Consider the following 19,212-nt stretch of genomic DNA (forward strand, 5'->3'; position numbering starts at 1 on the left):
ATGCACATTAGCATTGTACCTCTGGGGGGTGGGCGGAGACTGCGCTGCTCTGCACCCGCCCAGCCACCTCCTCGCACCCCACCCCCCCGCTTGCTGACAGCTGGACATTGTACAATTACAGATTCAGCGCGTTTAGCGTAAAACTCCACACTGGGATTCGATCCCAGACTGGAACATAGTCCCTTGCTCATGGTGCAAGCTGCTCTACCAGGTGAGCTATACCTATTATACCTAGACAGCTACACCGAGCTGTGAAGGCTTTCACCTCTGAGCCAGATGCAGAGCGGGGCGGGAGCTTGTAGCACTAGTGCCCTCCCCTGGAGCTGTGACACCCTCAACTCCAGTCTTCCTGAAACTGCCAGTTTCGCGTCTGCCATTGGTTCACAGCAGTTTGAAGGCAGAAAAACTCTGAAATGCAATTTTGCACTTCCTTCTCTGCTGATAAGTGCTCTAACACAAGAAAAATGCCACAGGAACATGTGAAAAGCTCAGAAAACACGATTTTCACGGGAGTGGGTCTTTAATAAATATTAATATTTCTTTGAAGACAACATGCAGCTCTTCACACAGGACATTTTAGGAAATCAAATATTGTAAGTGGTGTTTACCTACCTAGCAGGTCGAATTCAATGCCTGAACCAAGCACAGAAAACGCCCACTTTTCTGCCCAGTTTTGATGCCTGTACCGCATACCTTTGCCTCAACACCTTCCAGACCAACTTTAACTTTTAGCGTCCGCTGCCAGACCGAGTGTACTCTTCAGGTTACCAGCAGTGGCTGAGACACTGGCCAGTCCTGCTTTGGCGCTGGCGCTGGCACCAAGGGAGGTCAAAGAAGCTTCAGCTCCTGCCTCAGCGTTGGGTCCTTTGTATTCAAAACCAAAGACTGAAAAGCATCACCAGACCGGTCAATGTTGTTAATGACTTCAATCACACATGCAGAACATAAGCAAAATCAGTAAGTTTCCTGTTTTATGATTTTTTAATTGAATTAGTGTGACTTTCAAAGCCTCACCTGCACCATCCTTTTAGCGTCCATTGAGACCACTGCCCACTTCTGCTTTGGCGCGGGCGCTGGCACTGAGGGAGGTCGAAGAAGCTTCAGCTCCTGCCTCAGCGTTGGGTCCTTTGGCTTCAGCACTAATATTTCTCTTTTTAACTCGACGATAGCCCACTCCTGCACCAGCAGAAGCTCTGGCCTTGGGCAAGTTGAACCAGTCCTCCTCATCGAAGCCGTTTGCATGTGTCTCGGTCCAAGTATAGCCGCCCTTAGTAACCACATCTGCAGCAAATAAGTAAGAACGTTTCCTGTTTAAAGAGTTTGTAACTTAAAGCTATGGTCTACGTTTTGAAAGAGGATGAGAAAAATTTGAAAAAAGCACCTCTCACACACCCCCGCCCCTCCCCTCTGAGCTCGTATGGCCCGCCCCTCGGGATCTCCTCACGACACGCCCCCCCCCCCTCCCCTCACAGAGCAGAGCGGAGCAGGCAACAAGCCTGCTGCCTGCTGAAACCAAACGCGGCTTTGAATGCAGAGTAAAATGTCATATTCACAGTCACAACTTCCACAATAAAACCAAAGATTACCTGTTCAACATAAACTCAGCACCGCCGCTGCAGCAGCCTGACCGGTCTCTCTGCACCGCGGCGCCGCGGAGCTCCAGCCCCGACTCTTCCCCAGACACAGGACCCTGTCCTGGGTCACCCAGCGCGAGGAGTCTCCCTGTAGCATGAGGCTGTGCTAATGGTTGCTAATGGCGGCGCTGCTCGTACCAGCGGTCGCCGCGGTCCCGTTGCCGGGGACGGCGACGACGGTACTGGCACCGCCTCGTTACCGGCAGCTGGTGCACAGCGGCGGCATCGGGGCTGGCGCCGCTGTGCACCAGCTGCCGGTGACACAGGGTGCTGTGTCTGGGGAAGAGGAGCAGGAAGAGTCGGGGCTGGAGCTCCGCGGCGCCGCAGTGCAGAGAGACCGGTCAGGCTGCGGCTGCCTGCGGCTGGAAGCGGCTGTGTGTCGGGGAGAGGAGGAAGACCAGGAGCTCAGCAGGGCCGCGGTGTGCAGGGTGCAGAGCCCGGTCAGGCTGCGGCTGGAAGCAGCTGTGTGTCGGGGAGAGGATCAGGGAGACTCGACGCGACACCGGTACCGGTAATAAGGGCAGCAACACATTCTGTGCTTCTGTACTGTGCTTCTCTGAATCCTAGTGGGGCTTTTTTTCGGCAGACCGACCGGGGGTGGGGGGCAGCAGGCGCTGAATTGGTGGGGTCATGTGTCTGTGGCTGAGCAGCTCAGAGCGGTTACAACTACTTGTAGTTTCTAAGCGGAAGGGAGTGGGGACGAGCCGGGTCGAGAAGGAGCAGGCGAGACGAGGGGATTGGACGGAGGGTACGGGCCAGTGGGAGCTGGATGGGGCGCGTGGCGCCCATTGGTCAATTTCTATGCAGGCCCACGGCTGATAGACTGAATGGATTTTTTTTGGTTCTTTTTGCTATTTATATTGTGTATATCGGACCACAGGACCATAATCGCTGTATAAACGATGTTAATAATAATTACCAATGCTCCAAATCGTAGACCATAGCTTTAACTTCACTGCAACTTTCAAAACTTGGTGAATATTCACCATAGTCTTCGTTCAGTGACTGAAAGTAGAGGTTTACTAGATGTTAATTAAAGTAATCTGTCCTCAGAAGTCCATAATATATCGTAACATTTTAGGCCTTCATATATTATAGTGGTGCTTACCTACCTGACATCTTGAGGACAAGTTGTTTTCTGTGAAAGAGAGATAGTAGCTGTCAGTTACCAGTACAATCACAATAATGACCTCTCTGTGGAAATGACAATAAATACATTAGGCAAGGCAATTTTTTTTAATTTTATTTTTTACCATCAGTGTGTCTTCACATGGCATCATAACAACATCCTCTGTCCTTAGACCCTCACATCCACTGAGGAAAAACTCCATGGAAAACGCTTTTAACAGGGAAAACCAGGAGAAAGCTCAGGGTGAGCAACAGAGGAGGGATCATCACCCAGGACGGACAGACGTAACATAGATAAGACATTACTGGTAATAATTTAGAGCAACAACTTTCATATTAACTTATATCTTATATACACGTTTCTTCACCAATATTCAGCCAGCATAATTATGTTTATCAATTAATGAATGTCTATCATCCTCAGAAGACATGATGCAAATAATATTTCAGTGTTTTCTACTGAACTTTCTTAGATCTGGCAAAAAAAGAGGGATAGGGGGCGACAGTGGCTCAGGTGGTAGAGCGGGTTGTCCAATGATCTGAGGGTTGGCGATTCGAATCCCGCTCTGTCCCGGTTGCTGCCGTAGTGTCCTTGGGCAAGACACCTTATCCACCTTGCTCCTGATGGGTCGTGGTTCGCGCCTTGCATGGCAGCTTCCGCCATCAGTGTGTGAATGTGTGTGTGAATGGGTGAATGCGATGTACTGTAAAGCGCTTTGGGTATCGTTCAGGTATAGTAAAAGCGCTATATAAATACAAGACCATTTACCATTTACCATACATACAGTGTAAAATATCATTGCACAATAAACATACACAGGTACAAGTACAGGTACAGGAGACTTTATTGACGCCAAAAGTCAAAGTGTCAAAGTGTCTTTATTTGTCCCAAACAGGGAAAATTGATTTGCAGCTAGGAAGATCCATACATTCAAACACATACACAAGTAGACAACACCAGATAACATGTAACATATAACCAACCTGATCTCACAGAAATGCGTGAAATGACCAAGAACATATAACATATGGGCAGATTAAAAGGACCTACTGCAAGATAAAATATGATTAAAAAGTGCCAATAATGTACACTGTACAAACAAATAAATAATTAGATTAGATTGTTAGATTAGATTGTCTTTATTGTCATTGAAAAAAGAATTCCAACGAAATTCACGTTGCTTCTCCACTGTGATACCACACAACACACACAAGACAGAATAAATACAAAACATAAAACCTATAAAAACATCATGAAATATTAGTATAAAAGCATATGGGAACATTAGTCCACACACAAAAAACCCCCCAAAAAACAAAGAGATATTGCATATTGCCCGCTGGGGATTGCACAACCCATTGTTGCCTATCTGTTCTTTAGGCTGCTATTTAGTTCTTTAATGGCACAAGAATAAAAACTGTTCTGGAGTCTTGATGTACGACTCTTCAGGCATCTGTAGCGCTTTCCAGACGGCAAAAGTGTGAGGTGGTGGTTTCCTGGATGTGATGAGTCTTTTATTATGTTATTTGCCCGTTGTAGGCAACGAGACCTGTAGATGTCTTCGAGGGCGGGGAGTTGTGTGTTGGTGATGGACTGTGCCGTCTTTATTACCCTCTGTAGCGCCTTCCTCTCGGCTTTCGTGCAGCTCCAGAACCACACAAGGATGCCATGGCAGAGGATGCTCTCCACAGAGCAGCGGTAGAAGGACAGCAGCAGCTCTTTCGAGAGGTGGACTTTCCTCAGAGTCCTCAGGAAATAGAGCCGCTGCTGAGCCTTCTTCACGAGGGCAGTGGTGTTGGTAGCCCATGAGAGGTCCTGTGACATGTGTGTGCCCAGGAACCTGTATTCACCGACCCTCTCGACCTCCACACCCTTGAGGTACAAAGGTGCTGGTTCTGCCCTCCTCCTCCTGAAGTCCACAATCATTTCTATTGTTTTGTTGGGGTTTAGTGCCAAGTTGTTGTTTGTGCACCAAACTATCAGATTGTGGACCTCGTCCCTGTATGCTGTCTCGTCACCGTTTTGAATCAGCCCCACCACTGTTGTATCATCAGCAAATTTTATTATTCTATTTGTGTCATGGATTGTTGTACAGTCCAAAGTGTAGAGTGTGAAGAGGACAGGAGAAAGCACACACCCCTGGGGAACTCCAGTGCTGAGCGTCAGGACCGGGGAGTGGTAAGACCCCATCTTAACAGTCTGGGGGCGGTCTGTCAGGAAGTCTTTGATCCATCTGCACATGCTCTCAGCAACTCCAAGTTCAAGCAGTTTGTCTATTAGCCTGCTAGGGATGACAGTATTAAAGGCAGAGCTAAAATCCACAAACAAAATTCTTGCATATGAGCCTGGGTGTTCTAGGTGGGTCAAAACAGAGTGCAAGGTGGTGTTTATGGCGTCCTCTGTTGACCTGTTTGCTCTATATGCGAATTGATGCTGATCGAGGGAGGGTGGGAGTAATGATTTAATGTGTGCCAGGACCAGCTTCTCAAAACACTTCATCACTGTTGAAGTAAGAGCTATTGGTCTGTAATAATTTAGATTACTGATATATGTTTTCTTGGGGATGGGTACTAGAGTTGTCACGATACCAAAATGAGTAACCACGGTACTATACCAGATAAAGTATCACGGTTCCGGGTAATATCACGATACTGCAACCTTTTTTTGTTATTATTATTTTTATGAACTGCAATGTATTTGTACAAGTTATAAATACTTATTAATTAGGCTACTTTTAATGTTGTTTGGTGCATGATAAACATAATACTGGTGAAGTAGGAATTAGACTGAAACAAATCTTTTTAAATAAGCAATAAAAAACTGTTAGAATTTATATGGTTGAAAATAAATAACCATTCAGTCTCTTGCACATTAATTTATGTTTAACAAATATAAATAATCAACTTAGGATAAAAACAAATATTTTAAAAAAATCTATTTGACAATAATGCTTCTTCTCCAACATAATAAATCATAGAGGACAGAATACAATGAACAGGAACTGATTACCTGTGAAAACTATATTTTTATGCATTTTCTAGGTGCTTTATACTTAGACATCCTTTAACTCTTTATTCATCAGCCTGTACACGGAGCATATAGCCTGATATTAGCCAATAAGAAAATAAACAGAGCTAAATTAATTAAGTGCCACTGACGACACCGCCGCAGACTCGCCGCTCGCGCCCGGTGCTTCTGCCGTGGTCAGTGTGTTGTCTCATGTTTGTGAAGCCATGTGCGCGTCTGGGCGAGACACAACTTTAGCTCGTTGTTTGTTTTGAAGCGAATTTCTATCGAAGCTGTCTCAGCTGTCTTCATGGAGTCCGTTCTTGCCGGCATGAACACACGAACAGCCAATCAGATAACAGACGGGCGGACCCAGCGAGCGGAAACAGCCTATCATATCCCCGGACATCACCAGTAACAGGCAAACAGCCAATCATTCAGCAGCTGTGTAGTTAGGTTGCAGTGGGTGCATGTGGGTTTTGTTTACAGGGGAGTAGCATGCAGGGAGAAGCCGGGAGGAGAGGAGAGGCGGCCGCTATGTAGCGGAAACTGGCACCGTAGTAGTAATCCACGGTAGTACCGTCGTGTAGAATTTCTAGTATGGTAGGAACCGTTACGTTTTGGCACCGCGGGGTACCGTGGCTACCGTGGGTATCGTGCAACTCTAATGGGTACAACAGTGGTGGATTTGAGACATTTTGGGACAGTGCATGTTGCCAGGGAGAGGTTAAAGATGTTTGAAAATACCTCGGCCAGCTGGTCGGCGCAGTCTCTGAGCACTCTCTGAGGATGTTGTCCGGGCCAGCAGCCTTCCTGGGATTAACTCTGCGTAGGATTCTCCTTACATCCTCAGCATTTACAGAGAATGCTGGGTTGTCAGTGGCAGATGGTGGTGCAGGTGGAGTGTTGGTCCCAGCCACCTCAAAGCGGGCAAAGAAATGGTTAAGTTCCACTGCTAAGGGGTGGCTACTGCTGCCGGGGGCCGGGTCCTGGTTGCCCTTATAGTTGGTGAGGTGTCGGATGCCTTGCCAGGTACGCCGGGGATCTCGCTCGTCGAAGTATCCTTCCATCTTCCTTCCATAGGTGGCTTTTGCCTCTCTGATGGCACCCTTTAATTTAGACCTGGCTGCACTATAGAGCTCCATGTTGCCAGATCTGAAGGCAGAGTTGCGTTCGATGAGCAGTAGTTTAACATCCCTGGTCATCCATGGTTTATTGCTCTGATAGCTTCTGCATCTTCTGTTCACTGTAATACTGTCAATGCAATGTTGTATATAAAGCACAACCGTGGATGTGTATTCTGCAACATCTGGGTGCTTGAATAGTAGAGTTGAGCCGGATACTCGGCTGAAACGAGTATCCGGTACGGATAAAGCACTTTTGCCGAGTACGAGTATTATGCGAGTAATACGAGTCAATATCTGTGCTCGAAAAAAAAAAAAAAAAGATTGAATGAAAATCCTCATTGGGTAGCTGACTGTGTCTGCGTTCTGTGTTAGGCTACAGCCCCTCCCCTACACACATGCAGGTGTGTTGCTGTGTCCCGCTCTGATCACTCACACACAGAACAGCTGACAGCTGCCTGTCTCTCTCTGTCTCTCCCTCAGTCTCTCAGGTTCGTGGGTCTTCTCCCTTAACGTTTAGGGTTTCTTCAGCTTCAGCTTTGTTATTACTTCAGTCACTTACTTATGAACCAGTAGAGTTCTGGTAAACGTGGGTTCGTTCAGACGTGGTGCCGACTCGCGTTGCGTCTCTGCCTGTCGGAGATTTTTATTTTTTTTTTCCACACACGCTCTCTCTCCCTCCGCCGTTCGTCGGAGTTTTTTTTTTTTTTAAACCGTCAGCTGGCGCTAATCAGTTCACGCACTGAGTGTCTGACACTTTCTTTCTGTATTTCTTTAAAAAAAATAGTAGTGGTATAAATAATAGGCCTATTACAAAACACACACACACTCTCTCTCTCTCTCCCCCCTCCTCTCTCTCTCATGATCAGTGATACAGAATAATGAGTGATACACAGAGTAGCTGACATTCAGCTGTCTCTGTCTCTCTCTTACTCACACACACACACACACACACACACACACACACACACACAGTTAACCTAATGTGGTTACAGCTCCTCCATATCAGTGCTTATAGAAAGATGATCATATGTCTGATCAGTTCTGTCTTGACCTTAATATCATGGGTTTGATTCCCATGTTGACAGAGATGGCAAAACCGGCAGTAGCCCCGTGGCCCATTCAAAATTTCCCCAGAGGAAATTTTCTAGTTATTATTCTTGCCGCTTTTCGTGCCTCAATTTCGCCCCTTTCCCAAATGCAAAAACGCGTCTACTTTTGCACGGACGTCCGGCCGGATCCGAAATTCAATATTTTTGGGTGGTCTCACATGGTCGACGCGAAATGGCGAAATAGCGCCCCCTACAAACTTTCAATTGGCCCTCGTCTATGGGGTTAGTTTGTCGTAATTCGTCGGCCATTAGTCGGCCATTTTGATTGTAATTTTCAATTTTGGCCATTTTTCGCCATTTCCACTACTTACTGTAAATTGGAACGAACTCGTCCTAGGGATTTCACTCGATCGGCTTACTTTTTTTTTTCCAGCATCGAGACCCCATGGTGACCTTATCTTGTGCTCTGCAGGTGTGTAGGTCATAGGGTGTGGCTGCTGGGGCTCGATGAACTTTGGCGACTGTTTCGGAGCACGCCATCCAACTTCGAACAGCTCTCACGCCCACATACTTTATCGTAGCTACTTCAAACTTGCTGGACATGATGATGGCTCCGTCCTGAACGTCCCGATTTATTAACTTCCCACCGTGCTCATAGCGCCCCCCGGTGGTAACAGGAAGTGACCAGTTTTTACATTGATGTGTACTGATTCCACATAGTTGACCCCATCAACTTCATTCGCTGGAAAGGGTCGCTGGAAACGCAAGTAATTAACTTTATGAGAAGTAAAGGCATTTTCTTGGATAAAAACAACATTGCGGCTTGTCACTCTCTTCCACGAAGGGACCGCAAAGCCAAACCCTCGATCATCATTCGGTTTGTAAATCGCAAGCACAAAATTGAATTACTGATGCAGGGGAGAAAGCTCAAGGGAACATCTGTCTACATGAACGAACATCTCACAGCAAAAAACGCTGAGATAGCCAGAGAAGTGCGTCTGCTAAAGAGAAATGGCAGAATCAAAGCAACATTGACCAGAGACTGTAAAGTTCTTATTCAGTTGAATGGTCCCTCGCCTGAAGCTGAGAAAGTGATGGTGATAAAGGAGCTTGAGCAGCTTGAACCATACAGATGAAGATGAAGATGAACCATACAGATGAAGATGACTGACAAATCTTTTTATTTATTTATTTATTTTTTGGTTTATCATATTTTTTTTTACGGATTCTTCTTTTTTTCCTGAATCGAAATATTATTTTCCTTTTTACATCATATCTTTTACAGATCTCTGACTTTTTTCTGGGATCAAATCTTCTTTTCCTTTTGTTATACTTTTTACAGACCTCTGCTTTTTCTCTGAGACTAAATACTTTTTTCTTTTTGATATTATATTTTTTACAGATCTCTGCTTTTTCTCTGAGATTAAATACTTTTTTCTTTTTGGCAACATATTTTTTACAACTTCTGCTTTTTTCCTGAGACTGAATACTTTTTTCTCTCTGATATTATATTTTTTACAGATCTCTGCTTTTTTTCTGGGACTAAATATTTTTCTCTTTGACTTCAAATATATGAATAGAATGAACAAAGGGGGAGGTGGGACAGCTTTATATATTCAGAATCATTTAAAATTTAAGGTGGTGGAAGAAATGCCAACTGCCATTAAGGGTTTATGCGAATGCATCACGGTGGAGATATTCATGGAGGGACAGAAGAACATCTTGGTCAGCTGCGTTTATAGGGCGCCCACCTCAAATATTGTCACTTTCAGAGACACAATGGAGGAGTTATTGATAAAAACCGAACAGAAAGTTACCTTCTTCTGTGGTGATTTCAATATTAATCTATTAAATCCTCAAGTCCTGACAGATGGTTTTACGGAGGCAATGTACAGCATGGGCCTATACCCTGTCATTAACAAGCCAAGCAGAATCACCTCCCACTCTGCTACTTTAATAGATAATATTTTAACTAATAATATATATAATAATTTATTCAGTGGCTTATTAATGAATGACATAACTGATCATCTACCAGTGTTCGTAATGTTTGATTGTGAAGGTCAGATAAAGAGGGACACAATGACTAGACCTACAAACAGTAGGAGAATACGCACAGATGAGGCAATATAAGCATTTAAATATGAACTAGCAATAGAAAAATGGAGAGAGGTGTATGAAGCCACTGACGTGGATGAAGCTTATGGTGGTTTTTTAAATAAATTCCTGGAATTATTCAACAGGAGCTGCCCAGTCTTGCAACAAGGTAAGTGGGATAAAAAATCAAAGACTCCACACAAGCCATGGATTTCAAAAGGAATTCTGAATGCATGCAAAAAAAGAGAACATTTTATATAGAGACTTTATAAAGCATAGAACAAGTGAGAAAGGAATTAAATATAAAAGATACAAGAATAAATTAATTCAATCAAATAAATTTGAATAAATTAATTGATATTATTAGAAAATGTAAGAAAGAGTATTATAACAATTTATTGGAAAATAATAAGAACGATAGTAAAGGAACATGGAATATAATTACAGTAATAAAATTATTAGAAAGTCTACTAATAAACCAAGCTAATCAAATCACTTCACTGAAAAGGAAAAGGACATAACCAGCATGGATGATGTAGTGGAGGGGCTTCAATACATTTTTTGTTAGTGTGGGGCCGGATTTGGCGGAAAAAATAAAACCTCCACAGGGGGGAGCAAATGCTAAACATAAAATTGACAGAAACCCATCCACAATTTTCTTACATGATGTAACTAGAAAATAAATAATAGATGTAGTCAAGAACTTCAAAAATAAAGCATCTATTGATGAGAATGGCATAGATATGGCCTTAATCAAAAAAGTTATCTCAACTCAACTCAAAGTTTATTTCTATAGCACATTTAAAAACAACCTTAGTTGCCCAAAGTGCTGCACAACATACAGGTGCTAGCAGTATAAATAAAACAACAAAATCATCAAACATAGATTAACAGAAAAATAGGGCCGTAAAAACAGTTACTAAGATAAGATAAAACAATTAAAAGCTATACTAAACATAAAAGGTCAGGGTGTCAGGGTGTCAAGGTGAGTTGAAAGCCAGAGAAAAGAGATAAGTCTTTAAACGGGATTTAAAAAGCTCCAGAGTTTCAGCTGCTCTGATGTGGAGGGGTAAGGTGTTCCACAATTTTGGGGCCACAACAGAAAATGCTCTGTCGCCCTTGCTCTTTAATTTAGATCTGGGGCAAACCAGCAGTAACTGGTTGCTTGACCTCAAGGCTCTAGCTGGAGCATGATGCTTAATGAGGTCAGATAAATAGAAAGGGGCTAGACCATTTAGGCTTTTAAAAACAAACAATAAAATTTTGAACTGCACCCTAAACTGGACAGGGAGCCAGTGAAGAGAGGCGAGAATAGGAGATATGTGATCACGACGTTTTTTCCCTGTCAACAATCGAGCTGCTGCATTCTGGACAGCCTGTAGGCGGTTCAAAGACTGCTGGTCTAGTCCAGCATAAAGAGAATTACAATAGTCAAGACGACATGTAATAAATGCATGAATCGCCCTTTCAAAGTCAGGTAAGGGGAGATAGGGCTTCACCTTACTTAGTAGCCTTAACTGGAAAAAGCTAGATTTAATGACTGAGCCTATCTGTCTGTCAAATTTAAAGGCAGAATCAAAGATAACTCCTAGGCTCCTAGCAGTAGGGCGACAGTAGGAGGCTAGTGGACCAAGAAAACTATTACAGCCATCAAGAAGGTTGGAATTGCCGAACAGAATTATTTCTGTTTTTGATTTGTTAATATTCAGGAAATTTAAGGCCATCCACGTTTGAACATCATTTAGACAGTTCAACAAAGCTTGAGTGGAGGCAGAGTTATTGGTTTGGATAGGCAGGTAAATCTGCAGGTCGTCGGCAAAACAATGAAACGATATGTTATGTTTTTTAAATATGGACCCCAGGGGGAGCATATAAATTGAAAAAAGAATAGGGCCCAAGATGGATCCTTGGGGCACCCCGCATTTAAGAGGGGGATGTAGCAGAAGTGTGTTCACCCATATGAACAGAAAAACGCCTCTCTGCTAAATAAGATTTAAACCATGTGAGGGCTGTACCCTTAAGGCCTACACACTGGTCAAGACGTGATAACAATATTTCATGATCTACAGTGTCGAATACAGAAGTAAGGTCAAGAAGCACTAGAGCAGCTGAGTTACCAGAATCAAGAATTAAAAGCAAGTCATTATAAACTCTAAGGAGGGCTGTTTCTGTGCTGTGGCGTACTTTAAAACCAGACTGGAATTTTTCAGATATGCCATGGAGGTCAAGGTGTGACTGGAGCTGTTTATAAACCACTTTTTCCAAAACTTTTGATAAAAAGGGAAGTTTAGATATGGGCCTATAGTTTGACAGAACAGATGGGTCAAGGTTGCTCTTTTTAATAAGAGGATTTACCACAGCATGTTTAAAAGCAGCAGGCACACAGCCAGACATCAAAGAGGAATTGATCAGGTCAACAATACAAGGCCCTAAGGTGCAAAATGCATCCTTTAGAAAGCGGGTTGGAAGGCTATCAAGAGAACAGGAAGATGGCCGTAACTTCTGGACTATTTTAGTTAGAGTAGGGAGTGACACCTGCTCAAATGCCTCAAAACTAACTGTGGAGATGGGAGAAACAGCAGGATCAGAGGTAAGAGGGGGGTGGGGGGGGGGGTAGATCTAATAGCAGAGATCTTATCATTAAAAAACTGAAGAAATTTCTCACAGAGTGCAGGTGAGGATACAATAGAAGGAGAGTTACAGGCATTTAAAAGTGAGTTCAGTGTATTAAAAAGAAACTGAGGTTTATGGCTATTGTTTGACACAACAGTGGAGAAAAAATTTGTTTTTGCCACTTTAACAACTCTCTGATAGTCATGTAAGCTATCTCTTAGAATATCTAATGAGATTTGAAGACGGTCTTTCTTCCACTTTCTCTCAGCGCGCCTGCATGCGCGTCTGAGAGAGCGGGTGGTGTCATTCAGCCATGGTTCTGTCAGCGGCTTAGAACGTTTCAATCTAAAAGGTGCCACCGAGTCCATTAAGTCACTACATGTGGAATTAAAAAGAGCTATGAACTCGTTAGCGCTGAGATTACAGCGGTGCTCGCAGGCGAGGAGCCCAGAGGCATTAAATGCTTCAGAAAACTGAGACACTGTGGAAGAGTTAATAGTGCGCACGCGGCGCGCTGGGGCGCATGGTTTAACATTAGAAGAAGGCACAGTAACAGTAAATAAAACAGCAAAATGATCGGACATATGAGTGTTACAAATGTCAGTGATGTGAGTCTGTGTGTCCTTTTTCATGCGTCGGCCCAGTCACCGACTGGATGAGGTTAAACGAGTCAATAAGGTTCATAAAGTCTTTGGCCAAGGGCCTTGATTCACAACAGACATGTATATTAAAGTCACCGACAATTAAGAACCGATCATATTTCAGTGCTGTCTCTGCCACAAAGTCAGAAAATTCCTGTATAAAATCCTTGTTGAGCTGAGGTGGGCGATAAATCAGCGCGCACAGAATCGGAGAATTTAAATTTAACACAAATGTCTGTAGTTCAAAAGTAGAAAAAGAGTCAGATGATGATTGCTGGCATTGGAAGCCGGATTTATATACTGACGCTACCCCCCCTCCTCTGCCGGTGGTCCGTGGGGAGCTGAGGAATAGACAGCCAGGAGGGAGAAGCTCGGAGAATGGGGCAAACTCACCAACTTGCAACCACGTCTCCGTCAGGAACATAAAATCCAGTTCATGTGAGGTGATGAAATCATGTAGCAAAAACGTCTTGTTCGAAATCGATCTAGCATTTAGAAGAGCGAACTGGAGATCCATTTCCTCGTGTCCAGGTGGCGTGACACGAGGCAGCTGCCGGAGATTTGCGTGGTTCACGCCACCGTAGCGCACTCGGCTCCGCCTCAGGTGAGGAGTTTCCACCGGTGCGCATGGTTGGTTCCCTGGTAGGTGACGGGACACAATAGGCTGAATCCGCCGGGGTCCCTTAGGCCAGGATGCCAAGGAAAATTTGCTTGGGGGAAAGTGAGAACCGGTTCCTCGGCCAGCTCTCCGATAGGCCTTAATTCTCACCAGAACACCCCCTCGCTTCCCCCGTCTTTTAGAGCGTTTCTTCCAGAGGGGGACAAGTGAGCGCCACAGGTAAGCTGGTATGGATGCCAGGAAAGGTGGGCATCTTGAAGATCCATCACCAGATTGATAGCTCAATAACTTCTCTTGAGATGTTTTAAAGTCGAAAAGTGCTTGGCGATCATACACCATGAGAGCAGACACATCCTGACAGAGAACGTTCAGTAAAATTATTGCAAATAGCAGTCTAAGCAGAGCTGACAGACGGCCGGCCGCACACGCTGGCGCCATCTTGTTCTCTGATTATCTCTTATCGAAGAAATAGTCGACCCCATTACTCATATATGTAATCTATCATTCAAACTAGGTAGGCCTACCTTTCCTACAGAAATGAAAACAGCTAAAATAATACCGATTTATAAAACAGGAGATAAACATTTATATACAAACTATAGACCGATCTCACTATTGCCCCAGTTCTCCAAGATCCTTGAGAAACTCTTTGTTGCAAGACTGGACAGTTTTATTGAAAAGCACAATATTTTGATTGAAGGCCAGTATGGCTTCAGAACCAACAGATCCACCTCAATGGCTCTCACAGAATAGTGAGAGTAATAGAGGAATTAACAAATTCAATAGATAACAAGGAGTATGCTATTGGAGTCTTTATTGACCTAAAGAAAGCTTTCGACACCATAAATCATGACATACTATTACATAAATTATAGATATATGGAATCAGAGGAATAGGACTTAGTTGGATACGGAGTTACATACAAAACAGAAAACAATTTGTCCAAATAGGCGACTATAGGTCATCATGTTTAAACATTTCCTGTGGAGTACCACAAGGCTCTGTATTGGGTCCGAAATTATTTCTTTTATATATTAACGATATAATCATGGTATCTGACATGTAGTCTTTGCGGACGATACCAATATTTTTTGCTCAGGTAAGGACATTCAGCAGTTGTTACAAGTTATTAGAGCTGAACTAGAGAACTTAAAACGGTGGTTTGATAGTAATAAGCTCTCATTAAACATAAGCAAATCTAAATTCATCCTATTTGGTAATTAGAAGGTAAATCCAAGCACTTAAGTAGAGTTAAGTATTGAAAATGTAAAACTTGAAAGAGTACAGCAGTATACTTTTCTGGGAGTCATAATCGATCAAAACCTGAGTTGGAAATCCCACATTAACCATGTCAGATCTAAAACGGCTAGGAGCTTAGGCATCCTATGAAAAACAAGATACATATTAAATTTGAGATCTCTGTTTCTGATTTATTGTACCCTATTATTACCTTATTTAACGTATTGTGTTGAAACCTGGGGAAACACGTACAAAACTAATCTGAATCCCCTCAGCATTATGCAAAAAAAGGCTATAAGAATCGTACATAATATGGGATACACACATCACACCAACAAATTGTTTTTTAAATCGAACACACTGAAACTATTGGACATAGTTGAACTGAAAACGACTCAGATAGCTTACAAAGCAAGAAATAATCTGCTCCCTGGAAATCTACAGAAATTGTTTAAGGAAAGAGAAGGGAGATATGAATATAGACATGCACTAAACTTTCAGCAACCTAAGGTACGGACAACGTTGAAGAGTATGTGTATTTCAGTTCAGGGAATAAAACTATGGAATGGATTACCAGATTAGATTAAAATAAGTAAGAATATTTATCATTTAAAAAAATGTTTATAAAATCTAAACTTGAAGAATATGGACAAATCTTGGATGCATAGGGGCAGGGAAAGGGTCTTTGAAGGTTTATGTATTTCTGAGTATGAAGGTTTTGATGTTGGCTCGTAGCTTTAAGGCTTTGTGTGTTTTGTACATGATGATTGAATCAAATGTGTTCATGCAAATTTACTGTATTTACAGTTATTATAGAAGTTGGTGAAATTAAGTTAATCATTGTTCTTCCTTGTTTATGAAATTGCTTTAATACGTTATAAGAAAGCTATTCCTCATTTCTCATAAAGTGTGAGGTATGAATTATTTATGAATTTTGCCAAAGCAACCCATACTCGTCTTATTTTCTTATTTAAAAATGTTTGCTTACTGAATCATGTCTTCAAACTTGTCTCTGTATTATATGTAAGTACCTTAGTGATATGGTCTCTACACCATGATTGATTGTAAATGTAACAGTTGCAAGGGGGTAGGTTCCTCATAAGCCTTTGGCTTCTTACCTATCCATTTCGTATGTATGTATGTATGTCATTCATACGAGATGAAAACAATCAATCAATCAATCAATCAATTCCACTTCTAAAACATGCAGAACAAATTGGTGAAGCTACATCATGAATGCTGTGAAGCTACGAGTAATGGCGACCACGCGTCATGGCGACAAATGATTCCTCGCCAAGAAAATACGTTTGGCTTTTTGATGGCTTTAATGAACACGTATCATCATGAAATGTGATACACAGGTCCAGGGTGGAGACCTCTTACATCTGATAGGGGTGTCGCTCATGTCGCCCCCTAGTGGAAACAGGAAGTGCCATTTTTTGCAATTACATTGTCCGATTTCCTCGAAAATTCACATGTGTGATGAGGGACTGACCCTGAACACACCTGCACGCATCCCATTACTGCCCCCTGGTGGATGAACCATTAACTGCTCATAACTCCGTCATACTTTGTCCGATTCACTCCAAACTTCACGAGTGATGAGGGACGGACTCTGAATGCACCCACCCACAACTACTTAGCGCCACCTGGTGGATGAACACAACATTGCAGCCCCGACATGCCTCAGGCCCCACGGTCGCATGGATGAGTGAGGGCCCGTCATCGCCGCTTGCGGCTTTAATTAGGGCCACGGGCACTGGGCACTGGTCCCAACAGCTATGAAATTTGAATTATATATCAAAACGTGCGTCTTGATCGGGATCGGTTTGCTATTACTTTTCTCAACAGTCTACGAATTTTTCGCGACGCAAGTCGCGAAAAACTGCTCAAAATTTTGCATTGAAGTCAATGGGACGAGCGAAAAAAAAGAGCGAAAAAGACCAATCATTGGAGTTTAACAAACGTCTACTGCTCAGGCATACTTTCACCTAGAGACTCCATTTAAACTTTAAACAGTAGACACAAGTCTTGTGTATTGGTGTATTACTCTACATTTTGATAGGTCATATAGTTTTTGATCAATCCCTGTTCAATGACCATGATCATTTTTGGAGAAATTATGAGATTATAATGGGTGTGTATTGCACGGAATGTTTGTGTCAGAGTGCGTGACATCATCGGTTAGAGTGGGAGAGAGGCCAGAAAAACTCCAGATTTTTTCTCTTTCCACACTCGGCCCGGCCACAATTTACACTCTACACACATAATTTTTTCAGAATTTGTAAGACAAACTTGTTATCTCTCATGTCATGTGCTCAAAATATCAGAGAGTCTTACAGAAATTACAGAACAAGCCTCTGAGTGCGGCCACGTCTGTCTCTGCTCCTCATTGACTCCAATACAAATATTTTCTGAGAGGAGCAGAACAGCCTGATGTTTTAAAACTGCCAGCGTCTCCAAAATATTTACTGTAGAAACACCAAATCGTACCACATTTTTCAGGAAGTCCTTAGAGCAACGTTGATCTGTGTTTTGTTCTGATAGGAGTTACCGTTTTGTCATGCTAAGCCTAAATGTGAGACCGGTGCAGAGGCAGAAAATGGCTCTTTTTCTCCACGTTTCTGTCTGTCTCAGCCTGCGGGGGCCCCTATCGCCGTGGTAACCTCTTTGATCCTCAGGCCAGAGCTCGTTAACTTCATAAACAATCCACCTGGCGCTCGTTTAAATGTTTATAAACAGAGACACAGCTAAATCAGACTGACACAGGATGCAGCTACTAACTAACTATGTGTCAAGTCAGTCACAGACTCACAGAGCCAGCTTCATATGATTACAGTTACACACACACACATCAAAACACACAGGTAACATACAAATGCGCGCGGAAGCGCGCACTCCTCTCCCACACTCTAACACACACACAGGTAACTTCATGTGATTATACACACACACACACACACACACACACACACACACACCCCTTCCAAAAAAAACAAAACAACTATTGGCAGAAGTCCAGGCCATGAGAACCGGCATTTTACCTCTCGTATGGATAATCAGCGTGAAAATCCAACGGATTTGATCTGTCCCGGAAAATCCGTTGTTGTGATAGACTCATGAGTTTTCATAATTCATAAACTGGATACAATCACCGCAACTGTGTCCGGAGCTTCGCTACTTTTATTTCCCTATCCTTGGTAACAGTAACCCCCGGTACATTTCAAAATAAGGGCACACTGACCCCCCCCCCGCTTGACTTGAAATTATGGCCCCCCCTCATCCAGATGCGTTCCGCGGTCCATGAAACAATAGGTGCAGTGACATTGGTTTTAACTCTGAGACTTGACCAAAATGATTTTCTATAACAGACAAAGTCTAATCTTATCTAAAAGCAGTTCAGCCGTTTATTCAGGTTGGAGATGAATGATCAACAGCTTCAGAAACTTTTGTTATGTTGTTGTTGGGGAGTGTATGGATCATTTTATAATGGAGACCTGTTGATGGTATTTCTTTCTTAGTTTAATTGTTTTTCCATTTTTTTTCTTTTAACAATACACTAGCCTACATAATACTATCCAATACCATCATACTAAGACATCTAAAACAGTTAAATATTGCAGTTTGCATGAAAGTTTACATCACTTACCAGAATAATGGTGTGGTTTGCATAAGTGTTCTCCTTCAGTTAGTGTAACTGCTGCTGCACTCTAACCCTAAACTCTGCCGTGTGGGGATATAAATACCAGAGACACAAGGTTCCTCCCACTGAAATGTGTGTGTTTGTAAGTTGGAAGGTCCCCAAGAAACAGTGAACCATATTTATAAACACACACACACACACACACACACACACACACACACACACACACACACACACACACATGCAGACACATGTGCACTGTAAATACACCTTTCCTTTCAGTGTTCCAGGTTACCACCTATTAGTTTTGAGTTTTTGAAAAATATATATACATATAGGCTAATGTTGTTATGATGCTGTGTAAAGCCCTTTGAGACAAGCTGTTTGTAAAAATGGGTTATAATGGGTTATCCT

General features: G+C 42.9%; 1 long non-coding RNA gene across 1 annotated transcript; it reads right to left on the minus strand.

Annotated features, from left to right (window-relative positions):
- Window positions 1–1,056: 1,056 nt before the first annotated feature.
- On the minus strand, window positions 1,057–18,859 carry LOC146960690 (uncharacterized). Its single transcript, XR_015035392.1, has 3 exons — window positions 18,805–18,859; window positions 2,747–2,772; window positions 1,057–1,281 (listed from the first exon to the last, which is right to left on the minus strand). It is a non-coding gene; the product is annotated as an uncharacterized LOC146960690 (long non-coding RNA).
- Between the last annotated feature and the right edge of the window lie 353 nt (window positions 18,860–19,212).

Source organism: Trachurus japonicus, unplaced genomic scaffold (assembly GCF_045865225.1).
Source record: "Trachurus japonicus isolate A0001 unplaced genomic scaffold, Traja_1.0 AP030130.1".
NCBI classification, from domain to species: Eukaryota; Metazoa; Chordata; class Actinopteri; order Carangiformes; family Carangidae; genus Trachurus; species Trachurus japonicus.